The sequence below is a fragment of the Zalophus californianus genome, chromosome 16 (assembly GCF_009762305.2).
Source record: "Zalophus californianus isolate mZalCal1 chromosome 16, mZalCal1.pri.v2, whole genome shotgun sequence".
NCBI lineage: Eukaryota > Metazoa > Chordata > Mammalia > Carnivora > Otariidae > Zalophus > Zalophus californianus.
The window spans coordinates 6,440,633-6,453,039 of NC_045610.1; the positions used below are offsets into that span (position 1 = coordinate 6,440,633).

Below are 12,407 nucleotides of genomic sequence, written 5' to 3' on the forward strand. Positions count from 1 at the left end.
GTAGAAGGAAAGGTACCACCAGGCTTCTGAAAGCACAGAGAGCCATTGTTGGCATAGATCTGCTCCAGCATTTTCAATATCCAGGAGTCAGAGTCCAACGAGGGGAATCCTTGTCTGGAGATTGGAAGATGGGGAGGATCTTGAGCCATTCTTATCAAGACTACATCATCAAGGGAAGGGCTGACTCCCCAGAGGAAAACAAGGTGCACTAGAAGAAGAAGTTGGCACCACTTCTGGGTAGGCAAAAGCAAGAGGTGTTCACTACAGGTAGTCGGGTGAACCTCAAGATCACAGATCTGGCTTCAGAAAAGCCACGTTTGAAATCTCTGCCACGTATTATTTTGGTCGTAATTTCTGCGGGCTCCTGTTTTTCTCAACTGTCAGGGAGGGAAATAGTAGCTACCTTGCCACACTGTTGAAACAGGTAACTAGAAGTGCTATAAAAATGACACCTTGCTGGCTGATTCATGGGCTACTAGCACCAGCTGTGAGATTCTGTCTGCTCCTGGATCTCCATTATTCTATAGGTGAGGTGCATCTTTGTCACGCTGTTTTAGGGCTTCCCGGTTAACACACACACTGACTTGACAGTCAAGCATAAAAATTTTAAAAGGCCCATATAAGAAAGGCCAGTATGTTCTGATGTAGTAAGTGCTTAGGCCCCCCCAGATCCCCAAATGGAGTGAACTTGATACACGGTTGTCAATCTCTGCATCACCAGCTCTAAGTGACTGTAAAAAATCTTATTTACCCAGATCCCCTATTTATCTTGAAATGGACAGGAATTGAATCAAGAGGACTTCATGCTTCTCTGCATGCAGAATGCATGCCAGACAGATCTTATCTGACCTGTTACCGCCCCCGTGCACAGCCCTGAGCGGCTCCGGAATCTGTGTTGACAATATTCCAACGTGTTCAGCTGATGTGCCAAAACCTATTGAAAACCCTCGGCCTGGACTGTGCTAGCACCACCCTTTAAAGTCCTTGAAATCCAGGCCCATCTTGGGAGGAAAGAGGCCTAGGAGGCGCCTCATTTTTCTTTTTTTTTTTCTGTAAAGAAGAGTGGAATTTAATCTTTATTTACAGGACACTGCGAGAGAGGAGATTCTACATAGAAATAAGAAACCCACTGAGGAGGCGCTTCATACAGGTTGTACAGTTTGGAACTGGTCAAGTAGAGTTTTGTTGTAAAAAGTGCTACAATAACAAAACACATTTAAAAAGAGTTCTTAGTAGAGAAACAGTAAGACAAACTTCTACCAAACAGAGTACACAACAAACAACTTTCTGCCTCAGCTGTACAATCTAAAAGTTAAAAGTCCCGGGAGTACCATCCTGAACTTGGAACATATAGCCTTCAGAGGTAGTTTCTGGCACAACATTCTGATCTTCCTCTTCCTCCACAGAAAAATACTTCTCAATCAAGTTTAATGAACCTTTGTACACGGACTCATTTTCATGGTTTTGTAGAGCTTCAATTTTGTCCAAACCTCCACATTCTTCAATCATGATACTAAGTTTCTCAGTTTCACCTAGTTTCTCAGCAGCCTGAAAGATGTTTGAAATGGCATCCAGAATAACCAGAATAATTTTGGTGTCTTTTGCAGTTAAGAGGTTCATCAATGGTTCTATTATGCCACAATGAACGAGGTATACAATCTGTTCAACTGTCCCACCACTTGTATAGTTGGTCACAGCCCAGACAGCTTCCTTTTGTGTCTTAAAGTCTGCCTTAGAGAGAACACCAACGAGGAATGGGACTAATCCATGATTCACAACTTGCTGTATCGGGTCCTGGCGACCAGCTGTGATGTTTGACATTGTCCATGTAGCTTCCTTCTGAATATTAGTTTTGGGGTTCGTTAGGAGGCTGGGAAAAACAGCAAATGCTCCTGCATCTATTACAACCTGAGTCTGTTCATCTGTCCCAGTAACGATATTTCCTATGGCTCTTAGTGCAGGAGTCACAATGGGCAATTCAGTAGCTCCTAGAAGCTTCACAAGCTGAGGCACACCTCCTGTTTTCACAACCATTTCAGTCCGTTCATTTGGACCATCAGTAGGTAGGAAATGGCCCAGCAGGTATCTGTCAATACTTCTGGATCATCATGATGCAGGAGACGAACTAAGGTAGGAAGAATCTGCTCAACAGCATCTAGTGGGGGTGCAGGATTCTTGTTGCGACAAAGGTTTGAAAGTGTCCAAGTAAGGTTACGTAAGTAACCACATGCTAAAGATGACATATCAGGAATTGCAAGGAGAGCCAATAGTGGGTCAACTGCACCATACTGGATAACCAAGTCTCGAAAAACTGAACCATCACCTGCAATGTTTCCTAGAGCCCATACAGCTTGTTCACTGATGTGGGCATGGGAAGATGCCAACAGAGAAATGAATGCCGCGATAGCACTTCCATCTACCGCAGCCTTGGTCTGTTCTGATGTCCCAGAGGCAATGTTAGTGAGAGCCCAAGCAGATTCAAACTGAATGGGACTACAGTCAGTTCTGCCCAAGAAGGACACAAATTTTGGAATCAAACCAGCCTGGATTATGTTGTCTATGGGGGGCTGTTTTTCCCTAGAAAGCAGTTTCCTAGCAGCTTGAGTAGCCTGGAGCTGGCTTTCCAAATTGTTGCTTATTTATGCCTTTGACAATGTCATCAACAGACCAATTTACAGTGCCCTGGTTGTTGTGGTTTTCCTGTAGTGGAGAGGTAGCATCATCAGGAAACAAGCTTACGTTTCTCCTTTTCAGCATCTGGTCATCCTTCTTAGCTTTCCTCAGCTCCACATTAACTTCTATTCGGCGCCGCCTCATTTCTGTACAGTCTTTCCCCTTGTTCTTGAATCTGTTAAGGCGAGCAGCTGGTGAATTAGCATTCTCGTTGGTGGACATGGTTATGAGACAAAGGGAGAAAGCTACACAGCCGGCTCAGGCTTCCACAGGAGGCGGTCCGGGGTGCGCAGGCTGCAGGACAGCTGCCCTCAAAACGTCCACCACGGATCACCCCAAAGACGGTGTGGCCGCGCCTCATTTTTCTTAACAAGAGACATGGCAGGAGCCTCCCTGGATCCAGAGAAAGCTTTGGGCATTGTGATGACATCCCCCTTTGCTAGTAGACAGGAAGAGTACATGTTGCTAGGCTTCAGCTTTACCTCTGAGCTGTGGGATCTCCTGCCACACAGGCTGAACGTGTGCGAGCCTTTGCATGAAAGTCTGAGGAGCCTCTGGTGAGAAAGAAAATTGATCCTGAGGGAATGCAAGGGTCGGGCACACTCTTTGTGGCCTCGATTCTCGGTTGTTCGAGGAATGGGGTGATTCTGAGAACAGGATTTCTTGGCCCACTCTCCCCATGGTTGGGGTATGGGGGGCGAGGTGTGGGTTTCTAATGGTTGTTGTGGTTATAAAATAAACCTTCGCTACCGAAAATCAAGTCATAAGTCAGGACACAAACAACATCGCTTCGCTGTTGGTGTGAAACAAAGCAACGCAGCAGGGAAAGAAGTGGGTTCGATTATCCACCGCCACCTGACAAAGCCTATTCCAAAACTCAGTGGTTTCACGCAACCACCATTTTTTTAGATCTCAGGGTTTATGTGGGTCTTGAGGCTGGGCAGGGCTTGGCTGGGAGTGGCATGCATCTATTAGACCGCGTGCAGATGTTGATCTGATGCTCACCTGGCCCAAGATGGCTTCACTCACATCCCTGGCATGTCGGCAGGGGTGGCTGGATGGTTTGGCTCAGGCGAGTCCCCACTCTTTCTCTGGGGCTTCTCTGTGTGGTCTCTCCAACAGCATGGTCATGCTGTAACATGGCAGCTCAGGGCCCCGAGAGACCATGGCAGAAGCTGCTAGTCCTGTCACGGGCCAGAATGGCATTACATTCACATCGTCCAGCCCACATTCAAGGGGAGGGTTAGAAGGAGGGTCAAAGGATGTATAGTCCTGTTTAACCTGCCATTTGAGGCATTCTGCCCCCTTCTGCAAGGGAATTTGGGGCAGCTCCTGCCCAGTGTGGGCTCCGGGGAAAGCACCTGTCACCTGTTTGTGTGGTGTAGCCAGTGCCCTGATGAGGAAGCTGGCCTATGTGCGATGCAGCAGGTGGAGATGGGGTCCTCCCATGCAGCCCCCGCACCCCCTGCTGGGAGGGGAAGAAGATGAACCAGCAGGTGCTAGCTGATGACTTGGGCACATCACATGGCAGACACCCCTTGGTGACCCCCAGAAGTACTTGGCAGTGTGGCATGGTGGGGGTCCCCTGCAGGGATCTTGAGGTACAAAAGCAGACAAGGGTGGTAGAATCGGATATTACTGTAAATGATACAACGCATGGATGCATCCTTCCCCCATCTTACACGCACAGTGTGGGCAGATATACTTTGTGGAAAAGTCCATTACATGTATCAAAAACTCATCCCAGCTTGGTGGTTTCTTCAGTGTCTACCCCTTGGAGGGCAGCAAGGCAGCAGGAATGGCCCAGCACACCCCAGTCCACCTCTACAGTGACGTCCCTTGAATGTAATGGAACCCTAGTGAACACTACGGCCCTCTGTTGAGGGGCTCACCAGTATTTCCTGTGGCAACTTCCTGTCCACTCCATGAGTTGTCATGTTCATGCCCTCAATTTAACAGATGGGGTGAGGCTGAGAACTCACACAGCTCAGGCAGCTCATCTGACTCCCAAAAGCCGTCTCTCCCCAGAAGCCTGTCCAGGGACCTGCACATGATCACCCTAAGAGGCATGCACCACCCATCTTTCCTCCTCCACCAGGATGTCTTCAGCTGAGTTCACAGAGCCTGGTTTTCTTTAGTAAAGTGTTCTGTGTGGCTCTTGGATGAAGATGGTGCAAGACAAAGACTTGGTGCTTCCCAGGCTGGATGGTCCCGCTGGGTTTTAGCAGGTCTCCCCCATGGTGAGATTGCACAACAGGAGATGAGAGGAGGATCTTCTGGTTTCAAAACTTTTCTGTTACCTTCAACAACCTCACCCAAGCTCTCCCATGGGGGGACTTCCAGGAAACAATATTGATTTTTCTGGCTGTTGACCAAGTCTCGGATTGTAGGTACTGCCGCATGTGGGACTCGTGGCGCAAGGGAGTCAACGTCCAGATTCCGTCCAGTGTCTTTGCCCGGCAGAGGCTCCACCATCACTGTGTAGGGCATCCAGCCTCCATTTGGAGACCATGCCCCCTTCGTCCATGGTGGGCGTCTGCTGGGAAGCACAAGGAGTCATGGATAATGTCAACGAGAACAATGCTTTTCTCCATTTTTTTTTAAAAACTGTCGGACCTATGATGCGACATCCATTGCCATTTTTGCAATGCTGATTACTGAAGCCAGTCTCAAAGTCCATCTCAAGAAGCAGTTTCAGTTGTGCTATTGTGTGTTCAGGCTTTGCTATTTTGGCAGAAATCGATTCTGAGGACTCCAACCTGAGGCAGGTTTGAGCTCAAATTATCGCCTGGCCTTGTGGAATCAGTGACTACTGGATGTTAACCAGGCATCTGACAGCTGGGGACAGGGAAAGGGCTCATCAGACTTCCCTCCTATTTCCCTCCCTCTGGCCCTTCCTCTCTTCCTGGTCTTCTCACCTCTCCATGCATCTCATAGCTCCCAGAAAAATAAGACTCGGCAAAAGTTTAGGGTCCTAAAATTAGAATGCGCTCGTCTCTCATGTTCTCTAAGCAGACAGACGTGAGCCCCTCTATCTGCCCAACCGTTAGCTGATGATTCTTGCTGGTGCATGGCCATGAGCATTTCATCCCTCTGCTTCAGTCTTCCTGATTGCATATGGCAGACGATCCATATTTCTTAATGTGCACTCAAGGTCGTCCATATGCCTGCTCCAGCTTACCTGTCCAGGTTCGCCTTCTCCAAAAATACTTTCTACAGATGTGCCTCAGTAGTATCAGTTCCTCTGTTTATATTACAGTGCCCTTCCCCGCCACTTTTAATTTTCAAAAGATAACCCATTTCTCAAAGCCATGCACAAATTTCTGTCCTCTTGCGGCACCTGGGTAGCTCAGTCGGTTGAGCATCTGTCTTCGGCTCGGGTCATGATTTCTGGGTCCTGGGATTGAGCCCTGCATTGGGCTCCTTGCTCAGCAGGGAGTCTGCTTCTCTCTCCCTCTGCTGCCGCTCCCGGCCCTTGCTCGTGCACTCTCTCTCTCTCAAATAAATAAAAAAAGAAATCTTTAAAAAAAACCCCAAATTTCTGTCTTGTTAGGGAATCCTTCTTTGAATTTCACAGCCCGCATCAATCTTGCCTTTCTCTGTTCTCACAGCATTTTTAAAGTACTTTTCTTATAGCTCTTATGTCGTAGGGGCTTGGTAATGTTTGTTGAGTAGTGAATCAGTTATTTGTGTATATTATCTACATAATTACTGAAGTTCAGGGACTATGGTCTTGCTTGTCTTTGGGACCTTTCCTTAAAACCAGTAGATGCTCAATAATTCTGTGGAATTAAATGACGGTCGTTACCACACATATTTCTTTCTTTCTGAAATTGCCTTATATTATCTTGAAAAATGTTAATAATCTTCTATTTCGATCAAGACTTATATTTTACTATTCAAAAGTAGACCATTCTTAGTTCATATACTGTATTTGCTGAAGAGATGGTCCATTAATCGCAGGCACAGATTGTTTATTTTTAATGTGAGCATGGCATTTACCACCACTTGGTGGCAGTGTACCCCAATTCCAAGACCTTGCCAAAGAGCATACTGGACCCTGATAAGTGCTAAAATTACAAACCAGAAGCCAAGAAGTGACAGTAACAGCCCATATCTAGATTCTATTTTAGTGACAGAGATTCTAGTTCAGTCAACGTCTTTGGGTATGTCACTATTCCCCTAATGAGCATGTATTACTTTTCCTTTACTTATGGATGAAGAGTAGAGATACAAGATTCTTATGAAGCAAAGCCAAAGAAAATTCGTCATTAACAGCAACAGCACTACCACCACACTTTCCTTTCTTAAGGGCTTCTTTTCGTTAGAAAAATTAAAAGTTTTGTTAAAACTGTTTAATTAAGGGGCGTGTGGGTGGCTCAGTCGTTAAGCGTCTGCCTTCGGCTCAGGTCATGATCCCAGGGTCCTGGGATTGAGCCCTGCAATGGGCTCCCTGCTCTGTGGGAAGCCTGCTTCTCCCTCTCCCACTCTCCCTGCCGTGTTCCCTCTCTCGCTGTGTCTCTCTCTGTCAAATAAATAAATAAAATCTTTAAAAAAAGATGTTTAATTAATTAATTAAAGTAGGCTCCACACTCAGTGTGGGGCTCAAACTCACGACCCTGAGATCAAGAGTCGGAGGCTCTACTGACTGAGCCAGCCAGGCGCCCCATTATTAAGAATGTGTTAAATGTTTAAGATAAGGTGTTCATATATGACTAGACAGGTTTAACTCATCAATGAGATTTTTAAATCTGTGCATAAGGAGGAGTTCTTTGTAAAATTTTATATTCATCCAGAAAGTAATTCAATACAATTCTGAAAGAGACAAGAGACACTTCTACGTCTGAGAACATCTAAACCCACAAGTCCAGGAAACATCATCTGGGAGTATCACCTGCAGGGGCAGTTTGGTAGGATTTGGGAGGAAATGGGTTGACTTTGGACTCTGGTCACCTTCTTTAAAGGCATGTGTTTGGCCCTGTATGTGGCTCCTTTAGTTATGTAACTAAGATTGTAACCAGAAAAGATGAAGCTGTGTTTTGCATTTGAAGGGAGTTGGAGATACCAAGAGAGAAGCAGCAAGACTAGGGATCTGAAGAATCAAGCAGACATGGAGGGAGAACTGGGAGGTGGCAGAGAGCATGTGCTCTGTGTCCCCTTTCATGGGAGACACTTGCTCCTGCAGGGGTGGGCAAGCAGAGCTGCTTAATGGCATCTTTATTTGCAAGCCCAACTTCTGAGCCAGGGTTAATGGGAAGTCAGAAAGCAGTGAGGATGCTGGAAGTGGAGGTGATTTATTTTTATTTTATTTTATTTTGATTTAAAAATAATTAACATATAGTATATTATTAGTTTCAGAGGTAGAGTTTAGTGATCCATCAGTTGCATATAACACCCAGTGCTCATTCCATCACATGCCCTCCTTCATGCCCATCCCCCAGTTACCCCCTCCCCTCCAGCAACCCTCAGTTTTCCCTAGAGTTAAGAGTCTCTTATGGTTTGTCTCCCTCTCTGATTTCATCTTATGGAAGTGGAGGTGATTTAAGTTTTGCAAGGTTACCAAGGACCTCACTTCTTTGCTTAATAGGAAGAGAATAGGACTATATGTTTGATATGTGGGGGACCCTGATGGCAGGAAACACTCTGGATGGCTTTATTGATAATTAAGATTTATAATTTTATATATGATTTATATATTATACGTTTATATATGATTTATATATTATATGCTATATATTATATGTTATAATTTTAATACATTTGTATTTAATATATCTTGTAATTTTATTTATAATTAAGATTTATTATAATTAAGATTTATTTATAATTTTATATATTTATAATTTTAATATATTTTATAATTTTATTTTATTTATAATTTAATTATAATTAAGAGGGTAGGGAAAGATGGGATTTTACAGGATAACTTTTCCTAAGATCAGGATGTATAATTTACAAAACCTGTTCTGAGTTTAGCCTCATTTAGTTAAAATCCTTCTGACTAACAGATCTTGCACTGAAAAGTAGAATAACAAACAACACAAACTCGTATGGAACTACTAATACTCTTACCAGACTTTTATGGGTCATATTACATTGTCATTTCACTGAGTCCTTCCATTACCCGTAAGTGACAATTGTGACCATCTCTCTTGTAAAGATAAATTACTCAAGGCTCAAGGAAGTTAAAGAACTTGGTGAAGGTTAGACAGCTAGTCAGTTGTAGAGCTGGGACTCAATTCCTAGTTTCCAGTCCATCTTGATTTCCTCAAGGCAATCAGCCTTTGGGGACAAATGGGCCACAGAAGGAGGGGAGCAAAGGTTTGTTGGCGGGCCCACCACACTGCACGAGTCCAGCAGGAGTAGATGACTACAGGGCACGCTCTATTCTTTTTTCTTAATTTTTAAAATTTAAATTCAATTAGCCAACATATAGTACATATAGTACATCCTTAGTTTCAGACGCAGTGTTCAATAACTCATCAGTTGCGTGTAACACCCAGTGCTCATCACATCACGGGGCATGCTCTATTCTGAAAATGGTGCCCCTGGAGTGGTGCGGCACAATGGGGCACTTTGTTTGACTGCCTTCTGATGTAGAAGAGGTAATCCAATCTGTTCCCATTTTTGGATGTTATAAGTTATATCACTAGAACCATAGTAAATGAAGATGCCCACCTCTCTGGAGTACTGAGGTGTTTTGTTGACCAGCGTCTTGACTTCATCGACCTGCCTGGGTCCTGGAAGCTTGCCTGTTTGAGCTTCTCTTGGCCAGAGTCTATAGTGACATTCTTTATTATATGCCAAGCATTTTCTGTATATTGTTACATTCAATCATTACAATGAATTTTTATTTAAATCTTCATTTTATAAATGAGGGAATGAGAATCCCAAGAGACTAACAGGCTACTCAATGACAGAACTAGGCCTTGAACCCAGGGCACATGATTCCACAGCTCATCTTTAATCAATAATCTTTGCTGTGTTGGTTAGCAATACAACCTTATATATGGAGATGGACATGATATTGTTGGAAAGGACTTACTAGCTCTAGGGACACTGTCCATCTGGCTTAGGAAGTCTAGCTTAGAAAAATTTTCAACCATACTAAACTGGATAAAAATCCATTCCTTACCAGCTGTGTGATCTTGGGCAAATTATTTAATTCTTCTGTGCCTGTTTTCTCACCTATAAAGTAGGGATACTAATAGCAGCTACCTCTTAGTAATAGTATGGGGCATAAATGAGATAATGCATGTGAAATGCTGTAAAATCCTGGCATATAGTGAGTGCTTACTAAATGCTCGCTATCATTATCAGCTACAGCAGCAGCAGCATTATTATTTGGTGAACACTATTCCCATTTCAGCTACTGCATTCAAGAGGAAGCAAGAAGAAAAGTGAGAGTGAAAAGCCAATACAACTAAGACATAATAGCAGTGTCTTTTGAGATTTGACATGTAAACTATGAGGCTTCAAGAAACAATAATAGTTGAAGATCCTAAAGATCCCCAGAGCATTCCAAACACTGTATGTAGGGGAAGCTGCCTTTTGAATTCAATTGTAGAACTTCCTGAGCATTCTAGAACTAACCTCTTCACCACCGCTGCACCTAGGTGAGGCGATGTGGGATTCTCAGGTGTTCCTCACCTCATGGGCATCAGCTCTTGGGAAGTCCACATGTATTCCCACTTCAACATTTACATTGTTATGTAAAGTAAGATCTTTATCAGAGAGGGTAGTATCAGCAAGAGAAAGCTACCTTCAAGATTGGGAACTCATCCATCCACCCATCCATCCATTTATTCATTTATTGAGTTTTTTTTTAGCACATTTCTAGGCACCACCAATAGAAAGATTACAAAATAGCCCCTGTCCTTAAGGAAATCACAGAGGAAGAGGGGAGATAAATGTTACTGAATAACTATCAATTTTATGCAGTATCAGTATATGTGCTGAGAAAGATGATGGAACAAAGTGGGCAGAATGCCAGGTTTTCTACTGGGCTTTGAGAAATTGAATCCCAGAAAGTGTATGCACTAAAGCCCTGGCCTATTTGGGTGTGCTGCAACTCTGGCCTTCACCCCACAAGGACCCCTTATCTGTTCTCTCCAGAGGACAGGCTGTTCTTCTACCCATAGGCTGGGGCAGGGATAACCATGCTCTCTGCCAAGAGGTCTACTATTAATACTTTCCTTTTGGTTGTCTAAGCAGGACCACATTTAGTCTTTTCCAGATCTTGGAGTTCTTGGAAGGGGTCACCCGGGTTAATTTGAAAGTCTGGGCAGCAGGGCTGGGCAGGAGAGAAATCAGGGGGCCAACCGAGGGCTCTTTTGTGGCTTCTAGAGGCAGTAGCATTAGGTCTCATTCATATTCATATTCATATTCATATCCATTAGGTCTCATTCATATTCATATTCATATTCATATCCATTAGGTCTCATTCATATTCTCTCTTAGGCTAAATGGAGGCATGACTCCTTCAACAGACGTGAGAGTTCATGTGGGAACCCCTGGACACCTTGGAGGTTCGGAGGGGAATCTAGTTCAGAGGGGAAAGTGCAAACTTCTACTATGAGAAGTCTTCCACACTCTTGCTTTGGTGCATTTTTCCATTCTTTTCTCCCATCAGCTCTTCACATGGACCATCCACACTAGCTGTATAGACTTCCATGGGTTCCCAAGCAGGCTTCATTCTCTATTGCTCTTTCCCTTCATCTTGGAATATACTTCTTAAAACTTGCACCTGGTGGACTTCCTGTTGACTTTGGAGGCTCAGTTTAGATGCCAAAATGTAAGCTCATTCATGGATTCCTGGTATCTTCCCTGTGCTTCCTGATCAGAACAGATAGGTTTTTTTTTTTTTTCTGAACCTAACTTAGAATTTTTTAGTTGCACAGTTCAGTGGTATTAAGCACATTCTCATTGTTGTACAGCCATCACCACCATCCACCTCCAGAGCTTTTTTCATCCTGCAAGACTGAAACTGTCCCCATTACACAAGAACTCCTCATTCCCCTCTGCCCCAGCCCTTGGAACCACCACTCTACTTTCTATTTCTGTGAATGTGACTATTTTAGGTACAGTAGTCTTTGTATGAATGGAATCAAGCAATGTTTTTCCTTTTGTGACTTTTGGTGACTGGCTGCTTTTCACTCAGCCTACTGTCCTCAAGTTTCATCCATGTTGGAGGAGGTGTCAGGATTTCCTTCCTTTTTAAGGCAGAGTACTGTTCTGTTATATGTATATACCACAGTTTTCTTATTCGTTGATCTGTTGGTGCACATTTGAGTTGCTTCCACTTTTTGGTTATTGTAGATAATGCTGCTATTGAGTGCAAATTTTTACTGCCTTGTTTGGTAGCTACGTTTTCTCCTGAAAGAAATATGAACCAGCCAGAAAAAGGGGATTATAGCTTATAATATGAAGAGAGAGGGAAATTTACTCTCCAGGGTCAGGGACTGGCTCTCTTCTTCTAGAAACCCACACAATCCCTCACGTGGTGAGTCCAGATACCCCAGAATGTTCTCATTCCTCAGCCATGGTGGTTCTTGCTTCACAGACTTAGCTGTGTCCCTTTGTGACTGGAGGCTGCTTGCGGTAACACTCAAGCAACTTAAGCATTTGCTACAAAATTATAGTACAAGAGATCAATTGGAGAGTCTTCGGAATTTGTGGTGGTGGAATTCAACCTCTGTGATGAAATGCACCAAGCAAGAATGCAATGGATTCTG

At 44.0% G+C, this 12,407-nt stretch overlaps 1 pseudogene; it reads right to left on the bottom strand.

Annotated features, from left to right (window-relative positions):
* Nucleotides 1–1,145: 1,145 nt before the first annotated feature.
* On the bottom strand, nucleotides 1,146–2,895 carry LOC113939680 (annotated as a pseudogene).
* Nucleotides 2,896–12,407: the final 9,512 nt, after the last annotated feature.